This window comes from Hylobates moloch, unplaced genomic scaffold (assembly GCF_009828535.3).
Source record: "Hylobates moloch isolate HMO894 unplaced genomic scaffold, HMol_V3 SCAFFOLD_3, whole genome shotgun sequence".
Classification (NCBI taxonomy): domain Eukaryota; kingdom Metazoa; phylum Chordata; class Mammalia; order Primates; family Hylobatidae; genus Hylobates; species Hylobates moloch.
Genome location: NW_026652278.1, coordinates 132,984,339 through 133,009,274, shown reverse-complemented (window position 1 = coordinate 133,009,274; position 24,936 = coordinate 132,984,339). Strand labels below are relative to the sequence as shown.

At 36.1% G+C, this 24,936-nt stretch overlaps 1 protein-coding gene across 3 annotated transcripts in view; it reads right to left on the bottom strand.

The window, feature by feature from the left end:
• IL15 (interleukin 15) overlaps positions 1 to 24,936 on the bottom strand; it is a 134,975-nt gene that overhangs the window by 42,978 nt on the left and 67,061 nt on the right. For all 3 annotated transcript variants that reach the window (XM_032172034.2, XM_058435832.1, XM_032172040.2), the window contains exon 2: positions 15,484 to 15,604. The gene's annotated coding sequence lies outside the window, so the exon portion shown is untranslated. The remainder of the gene's footprint in view (positions 1 to 15,483; positions 15,605 to 24,936) is intronic.

The following is a 24,936-nucleotide window of genomic DNA, read 5'->3' as shown; positions in this document are numbered from 1 at the left end:
TTTGGACAGAAGTAAGGAACTCATATTGTTTTTATTTAATTCTATCTATAGTGCATTTATTTTGGTCAATTTTGAAAGGAGATAACCCCTTTAATCCCATAGTTAAAGCATAAATATTCTAATTCCTTGATGCACAGCTGGCTACAATTCTTATAGCGTGTCTTATTCTATCTATCATGTATCATGATACTCTCATAAACTAAAGATTACTTTTAGCCTCTGTGACATCCAGTAAGCCAAACATTATTTTGCATTAATTTCCACAGAATTATGATTAGAAATTTTCTGAAACTATTTTTCTTAAATCCTAATCAACATTTGAAAATTTTTATTAATTTTATTGAATCTATTTTTTATATCTAGTTGACGGAAGTCCTTAGTAACTTTACAGGGCTCAGAAAAAAGATAAAATCTATTTCTGGGCAAAACACTTTCAATGTAAATATTTATAAAATTTACAATAATAATCTATGTTAATTAGAATACTGTACATCTATGCTTACTCATGAGTTTTCAAATTATCCACACGGTGGATATTAATCTAGATTTCTAGACCCAATATCTCAGTCAAGGCTCTGTCATGAGCCAAGTTAGATTGCAGCTTTTTTTGTTGTCCTACATTTTTGCATTTTAAATATATATTAAAAGAATAGTAAAAAAAAAAAAAATACAAAGAATAAGATGTGACAGAGACCACATCTGGTCCACAAAGGCTGAAATATTTGCCATCTGGCCTTTTACAGAAAAAGTTTGCCAATCCCTGTCCCCTGGGATACTTCCACTTGAATAGCCTATTACTGCCTCAAACTTAATAAATTTAAAATCAAAATTTTTCTACCCAGACAACATTCTCTTCTTTTAACTCTCTATTTCCGCTAAATTCAACATGATGCAGCCATTATCCTTGGCTCAGAAACACCCTGGGGCCCAAACCTCTCTCGGATCCCTGATAATCTTCTCTGTTTTCTTTTATCACCACTGCTATTTGCAACAACTTAGTCTAGGCCTTCATCATCTTAAGGCTGAAGTCCTGTAAATACAATCGCTGTCTCACTCTTAATATATTCCTAATGAACTAATTTAAATCAACACTACTTTCATCACACAGCCACTCAAATTATTTCAAGGCTTCTTGTTGCTTGCTATATTGTATGTCTAAATTCCAGGCACTTTCAAAGTCTCACTTAATTAGGCACCTGCATTTCCAACTTTACATTTTTCATTTAGCCTCCTAATATTTGGTATTAGCTAACAGAAACCAAATATTTACTACTTTTCAGTTACTATTTTAAGTTCTTAACTAATTTTTTGTTACAGCAACTTTATAAGAAAGGGACTATTTTGTCATCATTTTAAATGACATTTAAATTATCATCATAAAATGATGATAAAATAATCCCTTTCTTACAAAGTTGTTGTAACAGATTGTCATTAAGATGACAAATCAGAGGAATAAAGAAATTACATTGCTTACCTAAAGCGACACATCTAGTAAGTGACAGCCCAGAACAAGAAATGAGGCAGCCTGTCTTGCATTCATGTTTTTAGCAGGAAGTTAGGCTCCTCTTAGAATAAACCAGTGTCACCTCCTGTTTGTAAAACCCTATTGTCTAGCTTTCCTAAGGCTTCAATCATGAAAATGAAAGTTGGTCTAAACTGAGTTTCTTCCATAGCATAGAGTGGAAACATGATTTGTCAATGGAGGCTAAACAGGAGGTTGCCCTTAGGAGAAAAAGGGTGTGATGCAAGTTGGCATTTCAGCTAGTGGGTGGGAAGGCAAAGAGAAAAAAAGAAGAGGAAGACCTATGTGAGCTAAATTCTCATCCAGTACTGACACACCAGTAGGGGATTGAGAGTGGAGTTGGTGGCATGCTTAGTCCCTGACACCCCAGCCAAACTCGTGACAGATACCAACATGAAGGGTATTCTCACTCAAGAATTGGCCAAATGTGACAACAAAGGTGAAAACTAGGTAGGCAGAAAGATCGAGTTCACTCATCTAAGCTTCTTCTCTGGAAGGAATCAAGAAGTTTCTGCCAAAACCCACAGGGAGCATGGAAGATAGCTGAGGAGAGAGTCAGAGGCTTGCACTGAAGAGGCAGTGGCCAAGTCGCATAAAGGAAGCTGAACCCACCACATCAGAGACACCTGGCCCAGGGAGGTAGGCTGAGGCACAGGAGACCTGCAGCGTCTCTCTCAAAGGGCCTTCCATCCTCAACAAGGATGTGCGTGTATTTCCCGCCATATGTGGCACTAGGTATTATCTCTATCTCAAAATCAATCATTTCATATGTTTTAATAAAATTATACAGTGATTTAACCACAACTGTAAAATATGTGTTAATAAAAGGTAATTGTATATATACATTTTAATGCACAAATTAAATTTCTGTAAAGTGAACTTTACTAACTGTGACAGTGGTCAAAGTTTAATGTCCCATGAAAAGGTTAACAATGTCAGGTTGGTTTTCACAGAACATTAACCTATTGTACCAGAAAATTAAAATAAGAGAAAGAATTAAATAAATAAGCTCACTAATGGTAGATGACGACAGTGAGGTTCATGCTTATTTATCTATGCATATATGTCTAATCTCTAGAGGGTTCTGACAACTTTCTAAGTATTATATACATTATGATACCAAGAAAAAAATAAATACACCCGCATTACCTCACATTATAGGAGAGCCAAAAAACCAAAAGATGCTTTAAGAATTAATATTTGATTCAACTCTACCCTTCCTTCCTATAACTGAATAAACAGAGCCCTGGAAAGCAGAAGACAAACTTATTTCTTAATCTTGCTGGCTAGATAAGACAATCACATTTTTATTTTTTTAATGTAAGTGGCATACAGAGTGAAAAAAGAAGGTATGAATTAAACCATAGGTGCTGGGTGGAAAAACAGTTTTTTCTCTACTCTCACACCACAGCAATCAATACAGAAAACTTCTGTGACCAAGTGTGTGGGGATTTCTCCTAACCAACAAGCAAGCAATCAGTTCTGCAGTGGACACCCAACTCTCTATCTGGAAATAGCATCCTGACACTATCTACTGGAGACAGCATCAGATCACACAGGTTGGAGGCTCAGTCCCCACAAGCCCCAGGTTATTTTGCCTGGGCTTCTAACTGACCAGTTATAAATCAGTTCTCATAGCTCGGTCCTTGGGTTTGATTAATTTGTTAGATTGGCTGACATAATTCACAGAAACACATTTACAACTTCATTATAAAGGATATTTTTAAAAATACAAATAAGCAGTCAGATGAAGAGATACACAAGGTGAGGTCTAAAGGGTCCTGAGCACAAGAGCTTCCATTCCTGTGGAAGTGGGATGTGCCACCCACCCGCACGTGGATGAGTTCTTCTTCACCTTTCTGCAAGATTCCACAAGTTCAGCTATTCAGAAGCTCCCCATATTCTGTCTTTTTGGGCCTCTTATGGAAAATTCATTGGATAACAATGATTGAAACATGGACAATCATGTAAAAATATGACTGGACAAAGAGAGTATGACTTAATATGAATAGACTGAGTGGGGCAAACCAGGAAGGACTGTTTAGATTTTTCTTGGCCTTTCTGTGCAGCATTCCTTTTTCCTGGGTATGGTGCAGGACCCCTTCAGAAATGGGGATCTTATGACTTACAATCAGACAATTTCTTCATGGCCAGCTCCAAGACACAAAAGGAAGGAAGATGAGAATACATTTTTAGTTTCTATGGCCTTCTTGGGGAGAAAAAGGAGAAAGTTAAAAAACAAAGTTGGGGGGAGGCAGAAGAGCCAGGTGGGGTGGGTCACACCTGTAATCCCAGCACTTTGGGAGGCTGAGATGGATAGATAGCTTGAGACCAGCATAGGTAACACGGTGAAACCAAATTTCTACAAAAGAACACAAAAAATTAGCCAGGCAGGGTGGTGTGCACCTGTAGCTCCAGCTACACAGGAGGTTGAGATGGGAGGATCACCTGAGCCCCGGAGGTCAAGGCTGCACTGGGCCAAGATTGTGCCACTGCACTCCAGGCTGGCGGATAGACTGATACCCTGTCTTATAAAATTGAAATTTTAAATTAAAAGGAGGGGAGCAATCTCTTGACTTCGTGATCCGCCCGCCTCGGCCTCCCAAGGTGCTGGAATTACAGGTGTGAGCCACCGCGCCCGGGGGCGTGGTGGCGGGCGCCTGTAGTCCCAGCTACTCCGGAGGCTGAGGCAGGAGAATGGCGTGAACCCAGGAGGTGGAGCTTGCAGTGAGCCGAGATGGCGCCACTGCACTCCAGCCCGGGCGACAGAGCAAGACTCCATCTGAAAAAAAAAGAAAAAAAAAAAAAAAGGAGGGGAGCAGCAGGAAAAGGTCAGAGAGAGATTCTGTTCTCTGAGCCCTGAAGAGCCCCAACATTATGACGAAAGGCTGTTTTTCACCTTTATTACTTTAAAGCTGTTTGGAAGCTGCTTCAGAAACCAAGAACAAAAGACTAAATACTTTAACAAAAGACATACCTATTGTTTTAGTCACCTAGGAAATAACAAGATCTATGGGAGTTATGAGACAGAAACCATGGACAGAAACCAAAATATATACATCATAATATCAACAACTTTTATATTCATCATTCCATGTCTCAGCAATATGTAGGGGAAATTACCTAATCCACATTAGCAACAAAATTATACAATAGTTAGGAATGAATATGGTAACATATGATAATATATAAAGAAATCAATAAAACTAGATTGAAAGGCAAAAAGAACAATTAAATAATTTGAGAAGCATACTTTATTCCTAGATGGAAACTATATATTACAGAAATATCATTTTTCCAAATTATTTCATAAAAAATAAATTCGGAAGTGAAATTGACATACAAGACTTGACATAAGTAGCGAACTTGACACTATGATTCGTAAGTTCATCCAAAAACATCCACTGGTGAAAATAATTTTTAAATAGAAAAGGAATAAAGAGGAACTAGACCTAGTAGATATTAAAATTTACTACAAAATGAAGGTCTATCAATTGGTCTATCAATACTGACGTATTGACAGATGACTCAATGAAGTGCTATCCGAATCTTGAAGCAGCAGGTAAGGGACAAGTTATTACTTAACAAGGATTTTCTGAAGCATTCGTTTAGGTCTTTAAGAGATTTATATTCTCATCTCACATCCTATGACACATAAATTCTAGCTTTAAAAAAGACATCTAGAGAAAAAGTAAATATTTACGTAGTTTCTAGATGAGCTCTAATATTTCTGGAATTTCTCAGTGACAGTAGAAGCCCACCTTAACTACAGTGGCAAAGAGATCAACTGGTATCATTCAAGACTCACATACCTGCCCAACCTGATGTGCCAAGTCTCTGTGAGTCCATCCTTGGGCAAGGATGAATCATTTCAGGAAATGTCTGGAGTTCCATTCATTCATTTTTCCATTGTTTATTAAGAAGAAGAAGTGTCATAGATACATTAAGGAGATTCTTAAGAGGATTTGGTGGATGATTTGGGGTATGCATTAATAAGCTCTTTCTGAGGACTCACATCGTTAGATCCCAGCCTCCATGACGACAGGAAGCCCAAACTATCCCAAAGGGAATGAGCCTACATGGAGTGGTCTACATGAATAAGAACTGAGACCTCCACTTGACACTTCTCATCAACCTGACATGGAAACAAATTATCCTTCAGGGACCTCAGGGAGCCAAACCCAACCAGTTGCCTGTTTTTGAAAATAAAGTTTATTGGAGCCCATGTTCATTCATTTATATAATATCAATACTACCCTGAAGCAGCAGAAATATGTAGTCATGACAGGGACTGCACTTAAATCATGCAAAGCCAAGAATACTTACTCTCTGGCTCTTTAGAGAAAAATGTCCTGCTTCCTGCCTCCCAGCCTTCAAGTCTTCCACTGAGGCCCCATGCATCTGGAGCAGAAACAACCATACCTGTTGTGCCCTGTCTACATTCCTGATCTGCAGAATTCGTGAGCATAATAAATGGTGTCTTTATTACATGAAGTCTGAGAATAATTTGTTATGCAATCTGAGCACCTGGAACATAGGTAAATATAGTGCTTGAAAAAATTCAAGCTTTTGTTTGTTAAAATCTTGGATGATCTAAACCCATTTTATTTTTTCCCTGTTCCTCCATCTCCCAACACACATATATTCAGATCTTTGTAGACTTTAAATTCCAACTAAGATTAAGGAACATGCCCAACTATCTCCCCTTTAGGGTTTGTAACCTAATATACTTTCCTTCAGGAAAGCAAATAGTAGTTACAGATGTCCTGACTATCCGTAAAAATAAAAATGTTTTGTTCATGTGGGAGAACTTCACTTTCACCTGATGTTTCCAGATCTCTCAAACCATGAAGTCTCATTTCACAGTTAGTCTTTGTTTCCTAATCACTGTAAGAATCTCTAACGAACAAGCAACACCCTCCAGTCTCAAAGCACTGTTAACTGTGGCTCATAGTTCATTCAAAGAGACGTCATTAAAGTACCCAGAATCATTTTCTATATTTTCTCCGTTTGTCATTCATCAAAATGAAGGTTTCATGAAGAAGACTAAAGGCCATAAAATAAAATACACTGTCATGATCCCTTTGAAATGTTTTATGCATTTATTAAAAATAGGGCAGTTTGAAGTGAAAGATCAGCCAATGATAATCAATTTCCTTAAAATTGATATGATTCTTATTAAACATTTAGCATTTGGGTGTCATTTCAAAAATAAAATACAGTAATGTTTCTCAAAAAGTCAACACAGGAAGATTGATAGATCTGACAAAATAATTATTAATTTCTCTCAGTTAATGTATAATAAACAAGATGGTAGGAAAACCAGACTTTTAAAAAGTGAAATAAAAATGATAAAATGTACTGGTTCCTTAACATATTAAGGAATTATAAAGTTTGGTTAAAAAAACAACAAAACAAAAATATCTCTAAATATAAAGATCTTGAACAGATAATTTTAAGAAATGAAAATACAAATAGTACGTGAACACTTTAAAGAACTCAACTTACACAGTAATCAAAAGAGGTGAAATTTTTCACCTTACATAAAGGAATTGCAAATTTGTATTTTTATATATTTTTCTATAAAAGTAATATATTCACATGGCTAAAAAACAAAACAATATGAGAAAGTATTTACGTAAGAATTAGGCTTCAATTCCTGTCCCATTCACCCTATTCGTTGTCCCTCCACTCTGGTCTCTGTAGGCAAACATTTCTATTAATTCTTGTGCTTCCTTGAAAGTTTCTTTATAAAACACAAGCAAATTTAGAAATATATACTTATATTCTCTCATTTCTTAAAATCAAATAACAACTGGCATCTTATGTGGGGATGAATATCTTTTTTCTGAGTTGAAATGCTATTTGCAGTTCTTTTTATATAAACTGTTCATTTATGTTCTTTGCCAACAGCTCTATAGCTTGTACTTCCCCACACGCCCCAGTTTCTAAAAGTTCTTAATATATTAGGGGGAGAATGCATGGTGATTGGAGAAGTAAATATTTTTCCCAGTTTATCATTCTTTTGAATTTCCCCAGAGGGTTTTTTTGTTGTTGGTTTGTGTGTGTGTGTGTGGGGGGGGGGGGGGGGGGGATCGGAAGAGTGTTTTGTTGTTGAATTTTTTTTTTTTTTTTTTTTTTTTTTTTTTTTGTTTTTTTTTTTTTGTTGGTTTGTGTGTGTGTGGGGGGGGGGGGGGGGGGGTGGGTGTGTATGTGTGTTTTTGCCCACCAAAGAATTTTTTTAATGAGTCAGATTTATCTCTGTTTTTCCTATTTTAGATGCTGGAATTGAGTAATGGTTAGAAACTTTCACAGGTTATTTGGGGGTTTTCTAAATATTAAGTCACAGAAACATAAAGGTTTTACTTCCACCTGCTTAGGTCTTAGAGCTTAAGACTTAATTTGTCTCTTGTATCTGCTTTGTTGGCTAAAATCTCTGGTACAGCATCAGTAGCAGGGTTGAGAATTGTGCATCCTTATCTGATTTATACTTTTAACAGAATAAGCAGAAATGCCTCTAGTGTTTTGTTATTCATTACAAAATGGCTTTGAGACAAGATTGTGTGTTTGTGTGCATGTGTGTTTGTGTGTGTTTGTTTGTGTGCATTCTTAGGGCTCAAAAAATAATATTTCAAAATGAAGGCCTCAGAAGCAGTCTCAGAAGCAAGTTTCTCTCTGATCTCCTACTCTCTTCTCTCAGCCTGATTCTTCCCCAAGGAGAGCTACAGAAACTAGAAGCCCTCTTCCTCAAGGCAGGTCATAGGAGCCAGAACCCCTTTTCACCAAAGCCAGGCATAAAACCTAAAAATATTACTCTAAACTTCCCCGACCTTTCCATGTAACAGTTGGCCAAAAAGAAATTAAGACTTCATTCCAGAGGGGCCATATCCCATACCTGGGAGGAAGGAATGCTGCATAGATAGGGCAAGAAGAATCTGAACAGGCCTTCTTGAGATTTCTCTACCAGGTCTATTAACATTAGATCATGCCGTTTTTGCCAAGCACAGTTCTACACTGGCCGTTTATGCTTCAATCATGCCTAGCTAATGAAGTCTCCATAAACGTTCCAAAAAGACCAGTATGAAAATGGATAGTTTACCCTGAGTCTTTGGGTCTTCATTTTTGAAGGTTTCTGTGTCACATAAAACTATGATCAAATAAATGTGCTATGCATTTCTCTTGTTAATCTGTCTTTTGTTATAAGGGTGTAGGCTGTGACCTTTATAATGGGGAAGAAAGGGATCACCCCATTTCTGCCCCTACAGCATAAATAGTTTGTCAGTTCACCTTGTTTATAAAATGTTTTAACTCTTATTTTATTGAGTTGTCTTTTTAAAAAATATCCACAATGGCTGTTGAATTTTGTCAAATAAATATTCAGCATCTATAGAAATTAACATATGATTTTTAGACCAATTAATATGATAAATTATTTTAATAGAGTTCATAATCTTTCATTCCTAGAATGAACCCTACTTGATCATGATATTACTTTTTTAATGAGTTACTTTTTTAATGATTACTTTTTTAATGAGTTGCTGGATTTTTTTTCTGCCAATAATATGAAGAGTTTTGCACTGATATTCATAAATAAAATTGGGAAATAGTTTTTTTGTGAAATTTTTATCAAGCTTAGATATCAGTGGCATTCTCACTTCATGGAAACAATTTGAAGTTTTTATTCTTCTTTAAGGGTTTAAATCAAACTGCAATTATCTCTTCTTAAAACAAATCATTAGATAGAATGTAATATGCAAAGGATGCATGTTGTAATAGCTAAATAATAACAACAAATGAAGAAAAAGCTACATAAAAGCTGAGTCAAACAGAAAAAAATAGGTTGATGAATACAAACATAAATACATTGGTAATTATATTAAATAAAAATGGACTAAATACTCTGTAAAAGATTGTCAGGCTGAATTCAAAACAATAACATAAAACACAGCTATATGCTGTTTACAAGAGATGCACATACATAACACAGACAAAAACAGGCTGAAAGTAAATGGATGAGAAAAGATATATCACACAATATTAAATGAAATAAACTGAGGTAGCTATATTAATAACAAAGCAGACTTTAAGGCAGGTAGCCTTATTACAAAGATGATGGTGTGCATTTCTTAACCATGACAAGGTCAGACTACCAGTAAGGTCTCACATTCCAAAATCTATAGTCTTCTAAAATCACAGCTTTAAGTCTTATAGGCAAATTCACCGTCATTGCGGGTAATTTAAAAACATCTCTTTCAAAAGCTGATAGAATACACAGTAAAAGAAAAAGTCAACAAGGACAGAGTAGATGTGGAAAAAACAATAAACTTGACCTACCTGTTCTCTAAGGTGCATTGTACTCATGGCAAAACTTACTTTTGTTAGGTCCTCTTGGAACATTTGCCAAAATTAACCATATGTTGTACCTGAAGCAAGTCATGACAAAACTAAAAGGACTAAAAGTATTCAATGTTTTATTCTCTAAAAGAAATCTGGCTGTGAAATCTAAAAACGAAAAAGACAACTAGGGAATCTTCAATTGCTTGAAAATTAAGCAATACATTTTTAAATAATCCATGGAACAGAAAAGAAATACCAATAGAAATCAGAAAAACAATAAAGGTATGATGGGTATGACATCATCATGAGACACAGAAAAAAGTATTTTATTGAGGGGTATGATTCCAGGAAAGCAGAAAGAAGTGAAAATAAGGAGAAGAAATAATAGCAACAACAACAACAACAACAACAACAACAAAAAAAAACCAGAAACAGAGGGTGGAGGGAGCCAACATAAGGGAGTGCAACAGAGTTCGCCATTTCTAAGTGCACAGCGGTACACAAACTGTACTTTAAGAGGTCACACCCAGGCAGAGAAAAGGGAAAGAATGTGTTGCTAACTTCTGTATCCCATTGGTCAATGATGAGCCACACAGGCTGTTAACTTGTCCACATCTCCATACAAGGAGAAAAATCCCAGGCACTAAGTGCACAATGCAGGCAGGAATCCGACTCTGCCTGTCAGGATGCACCTTGGGAAGTCCATTGGATCTTAACGAGGAATGGCAGGTGCACCAGCTCTGAGCTCCTCCAGCTTCCTCACTGGAAGCTGCCACCAAGGGATACAACCCTTTCCTTCCAATGCATTTCTCTCCTTTTTAAAAGATGTGCTTTCTGAGATCTGCCTCTTATGGGAACAAAAACATCTTTCTCCAATTCTCCCAGGAATGACTCCCTAGTTGAGTTTAGCTCCCACTCAAGACAGGGCTCTTTCCTTCTTAGAATACTTACCTGCTTACAGTCATCAACACCTGCTATCACTGTGGCTCCTCCACACTCTCATTCCTCCTGACAGTGTTTCCTGCACAAATTCTGCTAATTTCAGTTGCTTTTGCCTACCTACAGTAACATGTTCTGGATTTTATGGTTACTCACTGTCTCTGGGTTTTGCTAAACGTAGTTTGTGGGACTCCCTTCAATCCCATTCTCATAATTTTCTCTGTGGTTTCCAAGAGGGGAATTACATTTGGCATAAACTGCTGCCCTATTCTTCATAGAACCAGAAAGGATTGTGAAACATCAGCACTGGTGAGGATGCAGTATCACCAAGACTCACATAGAGATGATGAAGGTGTAGGGATGACAAAAGTGTAAATTTGTACATCATTTTTGGGATAAGAGCTGAGCACCATTAAAATATTTATACTTTAGACATCTTAGTTCCCTTCCTAGGAAATGTACCTAATGAAATTATCAGAAATTTGGACAAAATTTATTCAAAAATATATTCACTGAAGTACTATTTATAATAATCAACAATTAGAGAAAGGAATGATGGGTTGGAACCTATTTTAGAGTATTATATACACATTAAAATAATGTTTACATATGTAATGTCACAAAGAAATGTCACAATTTCCTGTTAAACAAGCAAAACCACAACGCAACTTTTCAATCTTTTTTATAACAACCACATAAACAAAATAACCTTGTTAACAGTCATGTGTTTAGTTGCCTTCTAGTAATTACAGCAACTGGTGATATTTTTCCCACTTTAAACTTTTCTGTAGTTTTCACTCTTCTATAATGAGCATATATTACCCTGATAATCAAAGAGATAATAAATAAAATTAAAAGCTTTAACTAAATTGAGTTAAAAGTGGTGACTCAAGGCCACCCAAGCTTGTAAGCTGCATCCCTACCTAAAATAAAAGAGGAGGGGACTTGAGTGAACGCATGCACTGGTGAGGTTCCTAGTAACTTAGTTAATACCCAAATTCTGCTTTATAAATGCATTTATTTTTAGAATGTAAAAATTATAGCAAAGAAATCATGATAAAGACTACAAGTGAGATTCAGTTGGCAGAAATGTTTCACAGCAAAAGTTTCTTTAGCATGGAGCCCATTACATTCCCCAGTTTATCCAAAATAAAAGCTACCTTCAAGGGATTAACCAATACAAATAGTGCCTTTCTGGGTTCTTGTTACAGTAAGAGCAGAGCTCACCAAGGAACAAATTACACTTACTTGCCTGTTTTACTGTGAAGATTGAAAGAGATACTTGAGGTCTTTAATTCCACCTAAATCCTGACATGAATAACTATCACTGGCCACCAAAAAATAAGCAATCAAAATGCCCCTGTTTTTAAGTATCCCAACAAAGGAAGCTGAACCTAAAAAATGTAGGAATCAAAGAGAATTCATAAAAAGAAAAACAGAAGGCACACGACACTCTTCTTATGACTTTGAAACACTTATTTACTACTCATATGCTAGGGGAGATCCCTGTTTAAATCTCTTGCATATTTCAAGCATGATTTCATTTAAGCAAAATTCCCCTGCCATAGCTTATTTGCCACAGAATTGATCAGAATAAATTTTTTAAAAAATAATGTTTATTCCTTTCCATCAATATCTCAGTGAGAAGACACTTCACAACTATATTGCTATTACTAAAAATGTCTCAAATATTATCACTCAATACCCAAAATTTCCCCCTGCTTCTTTTTTAACCCCTCAATGGTAGCAATACCTAATTTGTGTGTATCAATAAGACACTGGCCAGGTGCAGTGGCTCATGCCTGTCATCCCAGCACTTTGGGAGGCCGAAGTGGGCAAATCACAAGGTCAAGAGTTTGAGACCAGCCTGACCAACATGGTGAAACTCCGTCTCTACTAAAAATACAAAAATTAGCTGGGCATGGTGGCATGTGCCTGTAATCACAGCTACTCAGGAGGCTGAGGCAGCAGAATCACTTGAACCCAAGGGCAGAGGTTGCAGTGAGCCAAGATCACGCCATTGCATTCCAGCCTGGGCAAACAAGTGACACTCCGTCTCAAAAAAAAAAAGAAAAAAGGAAAAAAAAAAAGTCACCAGTAAACTTGTTCTTGAGTTTGGGGAATTCTTAATAAAAATTCCAAGAAACAGTAATTTCTAGGAAGTTTATGAAGTTAAGGGGTAAGTTTCAGTTTATAAATAATTACTGTCAAAGAACATGATTTCCATGTTTTTTCTTTGAATTTATAGTTATTTTATTTTCTCATACTAAAAATGATGGAAAAATAAAGAAACTGCCTTTTTCCTCTTAGAGTTCTTATAAAATGTTTCAATTTCCTTAAACTCCTTTACTTATTCTACTGTTTGTCTTGATCTAGTATACATGCTACAGAATTCTATCTGAGGGTGTTAATTAGAAATTATAACTGAAAGTGAAAATGAAATGTATATATTCACTTTACCAGTAAGAAGCCAGATGCTTGGATTTATTTCTGCGGCTTTAAAGTCACATGCCCCATAATGAAGTTTCAGTCAATGACAGACTGCATATACAATGAGCTGGTCCCATAAGATTATAATGGAGCTGAAAATTCCTAGCAGCTGATGACAAAGATGTCTGTATTAGTCCATTCTCGCATTGCTATAAAAAACTACCTGAGACTGGGTAATTTATAAAGAAAAAAATGTTTAATTGACTCAAAGTTCTGCAGGTTATACAGGAAGCACGACTGGGGAGGCCTCAGGAAACAAAATCATGGCAGAAGGTGAAGGGGAAGCAGGCATGACTCACATGGCCAGAGCAGAAGGAAAAGAGAGCAGGGGGAGGTGCTACACACTTTTAAACAACCAAATCTCGTGAGAACTCACTATCACGAGAACAGCAAGGGGGAAGTTTGTCCCCATGATCCAGTTACCTCCCACCAGACCCCTCCTCCAACAATGGAGACACAAATCCAAACCACATTGACATCATAATGTCATAACACAGTGCATTGTTCAATTTATGGTGATGCTAGTGGAAACAAACTTACTGTGCTGCCAGTCATATAAAAGTATAACATAAAATTATATACAGTACATAATACTTGATTATAAGTATGTTGCTGGTTTATGTATTTATTATACTATAATTTTTATCATTATTGTATGGTGTACTCCTTTTACTTATATTTTCTTAAAAGTTAACTGTAAAACAGCCTCAGCTAGTTCCTTCCAGAGATATTCCAGAAGAGGGCATTGACATCATAGGAGCTAACAGCTCCATGTGTGTTACTGCCCCTGGAGACCTTCCAATGAGATAAGATGTGGAGGAGAAAGACAGTGATGTTGATGATCCCGACTCTGTGTAGACCTAGGCTAATGTGTGGGTTTATGTCTTAGTTTTTAACAAAAAAATTTAAAAAGTAAAAATTAAAAAATGTTAAAAACAGACAAAAAGCTTACAGAACAAGAATGTAAAGAAAAACATTTTTGTACAGCTGTATATGTTTGTGTTTTAAGTTGTCTTATTACAAAAGTCAAAAAGTTAAAAAAAGTTTCCTAACTTTAAAAAGTTATAATAATCTAAAGTTAATTTAATATTAAAAGAAGAAAAATATTTTAATAAATTTTGCATGACCTAAGTGTATAGTGTTTGTAAAGTCTACAGTAGCGTCAAGTAATGTCCTAAGCTTTCATATTCACCCACCACTTACTCATTCAATCAACCAGAGCAACTTCCAGTATTGTAAACTTTATTCATCCTAAGTGGCCTATGCAGGACATAATTTTTTATCTTTTATATTATATTTTTACCGTATCTTTTCTATGTTTAGATACACAAATACTTATCATTGTGTTACATTTGCCTACAGTATTCCATACAGTAACATGCTGTACAGGTTTGTAGATTAGAACCAATTGGCTATACCATATAGACTAGGCATGTATAGGCTATACCATCTCGGTTTGTGTCAGTGCAGCCTGGGATGTTCCCACAGCAGAACTGAGTAACAATACATTTCTTAGAACGTATCTCCATCATCAAGTTATACCTTACTATATTTTGTTTAGTTATTGAGACTGAACTTGACCTTACATTTTTCTAAAATACTCCTCAAAAGTCTCAATTAGTCATTTAAAAATCTAATCTACATTATCTTCTAATATCCTTACATAAACTCATTCAAAAATTAGTTTGATTACACTTATTATTTAATTTTAAGCACGCAAGTTCTTTCAAAATTAACCTAGTAATATACAGAAAGTGATATGCACAATTCTGTCATTTTATATGCCTAGAATTGACAAACTATCAAACTATGACCCAGAAGCCAATCCTCATCAGCCGCCTGTTTTTCTGAATAGTTTTGGTGGGACATAGCCATACACATACACGATCATGGCTGCTTTCAGGCAATAGGGCAGAGTTGACTCATTGTGACAGTGAGCATTTGACTCACAAAGCCTATAATATTTACTAAGTGGCTCTTTTCAGAGAAAAAAATTATGTGCAATATTCTGTGCCCTCAAATATATGCTTTAAGCATGCAATAACAAACAGTATATTTTTTAAACCAAGATACTCATTTTAAAAGCTCTGAGTATATATAACTTCACCTGTTTTGCCATATCTTCCTTATTATTGGTTATGCTATTACATAAAAGTATCTGTATTGCATGATAAAACTTTTAAAACTTTACTTACACGCTCTTTATGGGCTGGCTATCTGCTAACATTGATTTCTGTGCTCCGTGTGACATCACCAGCATGGAATATGATGGAACATTGCTCCAAAGAGCTACATGGCCATATATTGGAATGGATTCTGTAAGAGTCAAAGGTAGGGATAAGAGGATTAATAATTATGTATTGAGTAATCCTCCCTTCCTCAGATTTATGGTTACCTACATACCTGATCATGCTATAAAAAAAACAGGAAGAATCATATGGAGAAAACTACGTAAGTCAAGACTGAACTTCTTGGGGAAATCTTTTCTACAATCCTCAGAGTTCCTCATAATTTAACTCATGTCCTTGCTGACTAGAGCTACATCATTTTGGCGAAAAAAAAATTATATATCATTTTTTAAAACCTATAATGCTTCATATAGCTCTCTAGTAAATTGTATTTCTCTTTATCACAAAATATCACCAAGCACACATGATGTCAAATGTATTTGTGCGTTTGATATCAAGTTATTGGCCAAGTCTGAAGAAGGTGTTGAAAATAAGTTGTAAATGTTTATTCTAAAAGTGAAGTGGCAAAGTCTCCACTCAAATATGAAGTAGTAAAACACATCATCATAATATAGTATAATATTTTACGATGTATGTGATTTGGGGTTTATGTGACATATAAATATGTCAACAGAATATATGATTGGAAAACCTAAAAACAGTATAACTTCTATGTCTTTTATAAAGGTATTCCAACTTATTATGCCATTTAAAAGAGTAAAGTAGTGTAACTTTTATTTTATAAAATAAATTAAGAAACATCTTAACCAAATTTCAATATGATCCAAGAATCCTTATGAAGCTTTGTGTTGAAGAAAAATATTAAGGTTTTTTAGAAAAACTTACATTCAGTTTAAAAGTTGATCTTACACCCATACATCCACCAATCTTAGAATTGTTTTTTTTTTTTCCTTTTTGCTTTCTTCTCTGCATCATGTTTGTATAATACCGCCTTAAATTTGATTTCACTTCCCATTTCCTTGTCTTAAAAGAACATTTTCGGCTGGGCGCGGTGGTTCACGCCTGTAATCCCAGCACTTTGGGAGGCCGAGGCAGGCGGATCACGAGGTCAGGAGATAGAGACCATCCTGGCTAACACGGTGAAACCCCGTCTCTACTAAAAATACAAAAAAAATTAGCCGGGCGAGGTGGCGGGCACCTGTAGTCCCAGCTACTCGGGAGGCTGAGGCAGGAGAATGGCGTGAATCCTGCGGGGCGGAGCCTGCAGTGAGCTGAGATCGCGCCACTGCACTCCAGCCTGGGCGACAGCGAGACTCCGTCTCAAAAAAAACAAACAAACAACAACAACAACAAAAAGAAACAAAAAAAAGAACATTTTCTTTTTCTGGGATATATTTTCCATCCTCTCTGTGAACCTTCATCAACTCTACCAGGCACACTTAAGAGAGGCCTATTCCCTGAGCCCTTTTCCCTCTCCTACCAGGAAACAAGCTTCCATCAATAACAACCACAATTGATGAATCCTGCAGGAGCATGAGAATGAAATTCGCAAGTACCATAAATGACATAGGATGCGCATTTAGACCCATCTGATTCCCAAATGGAAGGTCCCTGAGAAATTGCTGTAGCTGTTTGTCTACACCTGTTTGCTTCCTGAGCTTCTAAAAGGAGAATAAATAAGAGCTCCTAAGAATGTGCTTTAAAGCCAGTTATGCTCCTCTCTCTTTTACTCCCCATGCCAGTATATTCCTTCAATTTTATCAGTATGTGCCAATGTTCTTAGGAAGACAGCAGGCTAGCTTCTTCAGCAAACAACTAACAAGAGGTAACCAAAATACTTTAAAAATAAAAAGCTCTAATGCAGCTCTTATGCAATTTTGCCTCAAGAGTCTGCCCCAAGTAACATATACTTGAAAGCATTATAACAATGCACTTTTTTTCCATAACTGCACAGCAGAAATATTAAAAAACTAGGGCTTATCTATCCACATCATTGGCCTCTATATGGCCAAGTATGTCTTTGGGAAAACTTATGTCTGACCTTGGAATTTAATTAGCACATACTGAAATGGAAATAGATGCAAAGAATGTTATAAACTCTAAAGAACTTTCAGCTCAGCATCCATATTTCACACAGCAAGAAACTGAGTCCCTGGAGACCAAGTGACTTGCTCTGACCAGCAAGACACTCTAGGAACTGATAAGCATTTCCTTTAAAAATTTGAAGATTCTATACAGAGTTGTGGTGAACAATGAAATTCATTGTTCCAGCTGACAGCTCATAGCTGAGCCCCTCCTGAGAAATGCTTTCAATGGAAAAAAGCTCTCCCTTCCAAGAATCTGGCCTGCTTCCCTTCCAGAGTTGGAACATCCCCAAAGGGCCATCCTGCCTCTAGAGGGCTCCCCGTGGGATCCAGTGAGGCCACTGTTGCAACTGCATCACAGTCCAACTTCTCCCTCTGCCCACCCTGTTTTGATCTGCCCTTACTTCCATCAGGTATTGTTCTTTAGAACATGCCCCAGTAAGCCTCTCGCATGTACATTTCTATCTCAGTCTGCTTCCCAGGAACCTGACCTAAAACAATAGTGTATTCTGTTCCTTGAGAAAATGTGAGGTTGGGAAACACTTGGATTACATCAAAGCAGATTATTGCAAGATTTCTTTTAATTTGACAGTGTGCACTATAAACATCAACAAATACCCAGAGTTAACCAAAGTTATTTAACTATAGAACCCTTTTGGATATTGAACATCTCATGAGACTTGTGTTCTATGGAATATGGGCTGGGAAACAGGAATGCAGTCACTCTAGCTCACTTTAGAATATCAGTGTTGAAATTACTCATGTGAATATTTCCTGTAATAACAAAAGAATGGAAAAACCTAAATGTCCATCAGTAGGGTACTGCTTAAGTAAATTATAATACATGCATGCAATGTAATATTATACATCCATAGAAAAGAATGGGAAGTTTCTTTTAATATTAGCATGAAAATATATGCAAGGTGTATTTTTTTTTTTTTTGCAAGGTGTATTTTTTAAGTAAAAAGAAAAAGGTAACTCAACAGTGTGTATTTGTTTTCAGAAAGGGGGATGGTTAAATATATATGTGCATTTTTGCGTGTCTGCATGAAACATTTGTAAGGACATACACTGGAAAATGATAGCACTAGTTGCATCTATAGAAGGGAATTGGAAAGCGCTTTGAACCTTTTGAAGTTTAAACCATGGGAATGTATTATCTACTCATAAAATTAAAATCAAAATGCCACAAAATATTATATAGTACAGATTTAAATATTTTGTCTTAATCATACATGAAGAAAATTTGGGAAAAAAACTATGACATTCTCCATAAAGCTGCTTAGAAGATGAACTCCTGGAAGATAAAATTCATTTAGAATGACCAAAGCATGGCACAGCTTCTGAACCAAAGGAGGCTGTAAATAATTTTTTTAATTGAATTATCCTTCCTCATAAAAATCAGCCAATTATTACTTAACAATTTTCCAGTGGTGCCTCTTTAGATAATTGTTTAACTATTAAAATGTATCCTGTAATTTATAAGAGCCATTTTTTGACACCAGTCTCTATGTGATCACTCAGTGCTGCCACAGAAGACATACCTTGTCTGTTTTAGCACAAAATACCAGATGAGAATTTGTAATGATGCACATTTCTTATTACCTGCTGATAATAACGTATTCGGTGAAAATGACACCTAATGATATAGTATATCTCCCACTCACAAATAACTGGATTCAAATATTGCTACTGCTTTCACCAATCCCTTAGAGAAGCAAAGAGATGCAATTACCATAATCCTCAGGAATAACACTTAAAATTAAATTTAAAAATCCAGGAACAGCTAATCTTTTACTAAGCACAAATGCACATTAGACCACAAATCCTCCAGTACTCTTTCTCCAGACAGTTTCACTAGGCTTGGCTGCTGTTCTTCTAATTGTTTATTATTCTTGCTGATTAGACCTCCGGCATCTCTTGTTCCAAATACTTAGCGTCACATGAAATGCATCAAGTGATTTAGCCTGAGCATTAGATCTCTGTAGCAGTCCCAAACGTCTTGTTTCTAAAACATTGCTTGCTGGCCTACTTTCTGACAAGTAAACTAACCTTCTCAAGTCTATATAAAAAAGCAATAGTGCTTATAAAACTGCTAAGGGGGAGGTTGTCTCTATTAATAAAGTTTATTTGGCAACTAGCAGTGTTTGGACTCCTGAGCTCTAATGTGGTCAATGTGGTTGCTTTTTTCTCCCTAGATTGGACAGCAGAACTTATCTCTTATAGCACTGCTGGTTCTTTCTTCTCCACTTGGGCAGTACAAATTATCTGAGACAGACCTAACAGAGATCCTGTCCTCACAATAGAAGAATAGTCCATAGTCCATTTCAGTACTTTATCTCCTCTTCTCCTCTTTCACTGGCCTCATTAACTATTCTTATCTAAATGGTAGTTATCAAAACTATTATTATAAATAGTTTGCCATTCTTGTCTTCTTTATAATTTTTGCTTTTCATTTTTCTCTGCTTTATATTACTTCTCCTATGCCTTTCAGCTTTTGTCTAAGGAAAATGGTTTTTGTAGACATCAACTTGGCATGACTCATCCCTTCCGTGGGATTACAGATTTGTTACAATCTTTAAGACTTTGACCCTTTCTGCTGGGTGTACTTGCTACAGGTTTCCCAAGATGGCTGCATTTTTTGTAGTCTAAGATGTCGGATTTCTTTGGAGGGTTTTATTGGCAGTGGCGGAGTGAAACATGAAGGGGTATAGAAGGTAGAAGTGGGTAACTTTTTTCTTGCTCCAGAGCAATCCCTGAGTAACTAAGCCTGCATTATTAACTTACATGACCAAATTATTAATAAAATTAATTTTTGACAAATACAGAGTGAGAACAAAGAAAATTGAAAAATCTTACCGAATATATATATATCATCTAGGTTGGAATACAATATAGAAAATTATCTCCATTCAGTTATAAAACATACTTCTAGGAAACTAACATTAAATGTGGTCCATGTGGTGGGACCATAAACATTCATTTAAAAAAATAAATGTAAGGAGTATAAAGGCAGTTTTGTTACAAGGCTATATTGCATAGAGGTAAAGTCTGGGCTATTAGTGTAACCATCACCAGAATAATGTACATTACATTGTACACATTAAGTAATCTCTCATCCCTCAACCTCTTTCAATCCTCCAAACCTTTTGGATTCTCCAATGACTATTATTCCACATTCTATGTCCGTGTGTACACATCACTTAGCCCTCACTTCTAAGTGACAATATGCCACATTTGACTTTCTGTTTCAATTTGTTTCACTTGAGATAATGGCCTCCAATTCCATCAATGTTGCTGCAAAAGACGTGATTTTATTATTTTTATGGCTGAATAGTATTTCATTGTGTATGTGTATATATATGTGTTTATAAATATGTATATATATAGATGGTCTGTGTGTGTATATGTATATATGGTGGGTATATATACACACATGCACACCGTAGAATCTCTCTCTTTGGATGTGTTGTGTAAATAATGGTGGAAGTGTTCACCATCTATTCTTTTATTACACTCCATACAGTCTACCATCATTCCCATCTATTCGTCATTAACATATTACAATTTCCAAAACTATAGTTCATGTAAAATTGAGATTGAGAACTTCTTGATGAAATTTGGAGCTTTCCTAATCTTACCAGAACCATGGAATGGACTGGGGTCTAGAGACTTGGACCCTAGGCTTGATTCTGTCTTTAAACAGCTATGTGACACTAGCAAGGTACTTTATGTCTTTAAGTGTCAGTTACCTTGTCTTTAAAATAAGGAGATTAGACTGGAGGTGTCTAAAGTCCTTTCTAATGCCTAAGAAACATCTATAAAGAGCACAGGTTGAAAATCTCAGCATATGATAGAATCCATCCATGTTATGTTGCTTCCCTGAACCACCAGATTCAACACCAAAGGGATTTTCTCTGGTCTAATTATCTTAATTTTCAAGAAGAGAATAATAAGTGCAGAGAAATTAAATGTATTGTTCAATTTTACATAAAGAGGTTAAATTGAAATTTAACAATGTGTTTTGGATCCCCACTTTAATTCTTCACCAGAAGTTCATTCAGTTAACAAAGCACAAAGCATATGCTATGCATTGTGCTGCTTCTCCATATTAACTTCAATTTCAAAAGGGCTCTGCTTCATCCATAAAATCCATGATTACAGTATGTTTGGAGCTTGCACCTCCATATGTATTGACTATATCTAAAGCGCAGTTACTAGTAGATATTAAGGGATTTTTTCATCTCATAACTTAGATCTAACTATCCTACACCATCACTGCTACCACCAAAATTCTACTACATTGTAATTTGCTCTATTCCATTATGTCCAAATAGCTACATTCTGGGTTAGAACAATAAATTAAACATCCTAGCTACAATTGCTCTGCAACAACTCCATTTCATCTTGGCTCACTGTAGTTCAATTATCACTTCTACCTTGGAGGAGTAGGAAGATGGGAGTTTCACCATCTCCTTGCACCAATGGCTAATCCACCACACTTTTGCTTTTAAACTGCTTGGCACATAGGTAAACACTCAATACAAATGAATGGTCATTATTATTTTTGTCTTCGTCACTTTACTGAATAGTTGTGCCAACACTGGCATCCTCATTGTCTCCCAAAATGTAAAACAAAAAATGTTTTTCTGAGCCCTGTATTAAATTTGATACTTACTATAGATTTTTCATAGATATACTTTAGTCAGTTTTGGAAAATCCCATCTACTTTTATTCTTCTCGGAACTTGACACTAACTTTTCCTGTATCCTTAAGATTATTTTGATAGATTTTCTGATGTTGAGCCATCCAGACAATCCTCAAATAAACCAAATTTAATTGCAGCAAGCATGCTCCTACTGGGGAAGGTTGTGTTGCTGGTTTGTTTTACTGTTGTGTTATGTTAGCTAATGCTTTATTTAGTATTGAAAAGTGTTATTGATTTTTAAAAATCTTTGGTCTGACAACTTTTCTGAACTCATTTGTTTTAGCAGCTTGTTAATTTGTATGGCTTTCTTCTATAAATAATGAACATTTTACCTCCTCTCTTTTAATCTTTATAATTCTTATTAATTGCACCAGCAAGGTAGCACCCTCTATAGGAAGTGTGCATGCTCGAGAGAGAAACCTGAGTTTAAGCTCCAGTTCCACCACTTCCTACTGGTAGTCCCTGCACCAGTCACCAACTTCCTGGTGCTTCAGTTTACTTATCTGAAAAGTGGGAAGGAAAGTATCTCATGAGTTTGAGAAGGCTACATATGTTAGCATACTTGGGACTGTGGATGAAAATAAATGTTAACTATCGAATTATTTATGCAATGAAGTTAAGAATGAAAGACACCTAACCCAACTCTGGCCATTTAGGACAATATTCCCAGAGAAGCCATTATCAGACTGAGATTTCTGGACCAGGCGAGTCAGGAGAAGGGGGCAAGGAAGAGATACTGGATGAAGTAGTGCATACCAATGAGAGAAACATGTCCAAATATTTGGCTATGAAAGGAAGTGTGTTGTGTTTAGGGACAGAGAATAGTTCAGTATCCTGGACACTCAGCTGTTTACATGCAAACAATAATCGTTCCACTAGATAATAAGTTCCTAAAGAGAATCAAATGTGCTGCGTCTTTTTATCCTTCACAGCACTTGGCAGGGAGCCATGTACACAGAAAGTTATCAATAAATATCCACTATTGTTTAGAACTTTTGGTGTGCTATTAGCCTCTTTGGTTTAAACACCTTAGCCTGGAAGCCATGCTTTATAAGTTGTAGCGGCTCAGAGTAATATGGCTTGACTTAAGAAAGGCCAAGGTTTAGAAGATGAATGCCTCAATATCAAGTCAAATAAGCCATCAGCATAACCACATCTTTACAGTTTTAGAGGCTCTTTACAAGGATCTTGCTTTTCAGGAGTAGAATCTAAAGATACCAAATACAGATTTTAATCTGACATTTGAGGTAACTGCAAATTTTTTTAATAGCATAACAAGAGAAAAAAAACATATTTCTTCTCTTAAACCCTCAGGAGAAGAGAAACTAAATAAATTAAATTTCAGTAATAATATTATTTTCACACAATTTCTCTCATCTTTTTTGTCCTACTGAAATAACTTCTCAAAATACTCAGCAAATAAAATAAAGAAAATGAAAGGATTTCTGTTTGAAGAAATTTAGAGAATAAGGTGTGCCTTGTTTCAATTTCCTTTCATTTACTGAAGCATTTACTTTGCAAATTTATAAAATTATCCCCTCTATAATAAAACTGGCACAAAATATTAAACAAACTTACTTGTTTTCAGTTCTCTAAAACTCATACTCCTAATAAGGAAGTTAAAGATTCTACTTGTAACCTGGCCCAAAGTACATCCCCAGAAAATTCTATTTCCCTTCCTGACCCTGATAATGGGAAATATGCTGGGAATAGTTTCCCAAAGGCCATGTGATCACCAATAATATACTATGAGTCAAATATGGTCAAACTCCTTTTCTCAGAACCTGATCTAACTTGACCCCTCAGGAATATATGTTGGATCACTGACAACAAGAAAAACGTTATTATAGGTCTACTATGTGCCAGGCAAGGTGTTAGACACATAAGGATGCAGTGTTTGTCAAACTTCAGCCCTTCCAACTCCACCATCACAATTCTTGTCGTCTATGACCTTTATCATTTACCTGCAGGAGAGGTAATATGAACACAGATAAATACAGTGATACACTGCAGATACTATGAGAGAAGTATCTATCAGGTGGAGAACACACAAAGGAAAGGTGTGAGGCAAGACAGGAGGTAAAGATGGCGTCTCGCCAGGAAAGTGTCACAGAGAAAGTGAGTCTTTAAAGATGAATATGTAAGAATAAGCATATGAGGGATTAAAATCCCTCTAGAGAGCAGCAGACAGAGCAAGTATGACAGGAAGGTAACGGCTAGGAGGTGTAAAAAGCCTAGCCTTCTCTTTTGAAGACCTGGGAGCTGGCCAATCCCTCCTTGAAGGCCTTCCTGAATACCTCCTCTTTCAGGGTGCTTAGCTCAGTGAGAGTCCCTCTGGTTGTCTTATGTGACCCTAAGCCATCTATATATACATTTGCCTCTTGGGGAAACATCCTGACCATTTGTTTTAACCAATAATTCTTTACTTAATTCAAAAACCCAAATCTTGTACAAATAGCTTATCCAATCTTCAATCTAGTACTTCTAATCACTTACAGGACATTTTAAGTAGTTTGTTCCACTTTTAGCTCAATTGTGATATTTCCAAAATCAAGTCCATCCATTCCCCTACCTTGCCCCATGTGTTAGCTGTAATATATATCTGTTCCTAACATGTTTATCTTTCCTGACTCTCGTGGTCAAAATCTTGGGCATCCTCTGACTCTT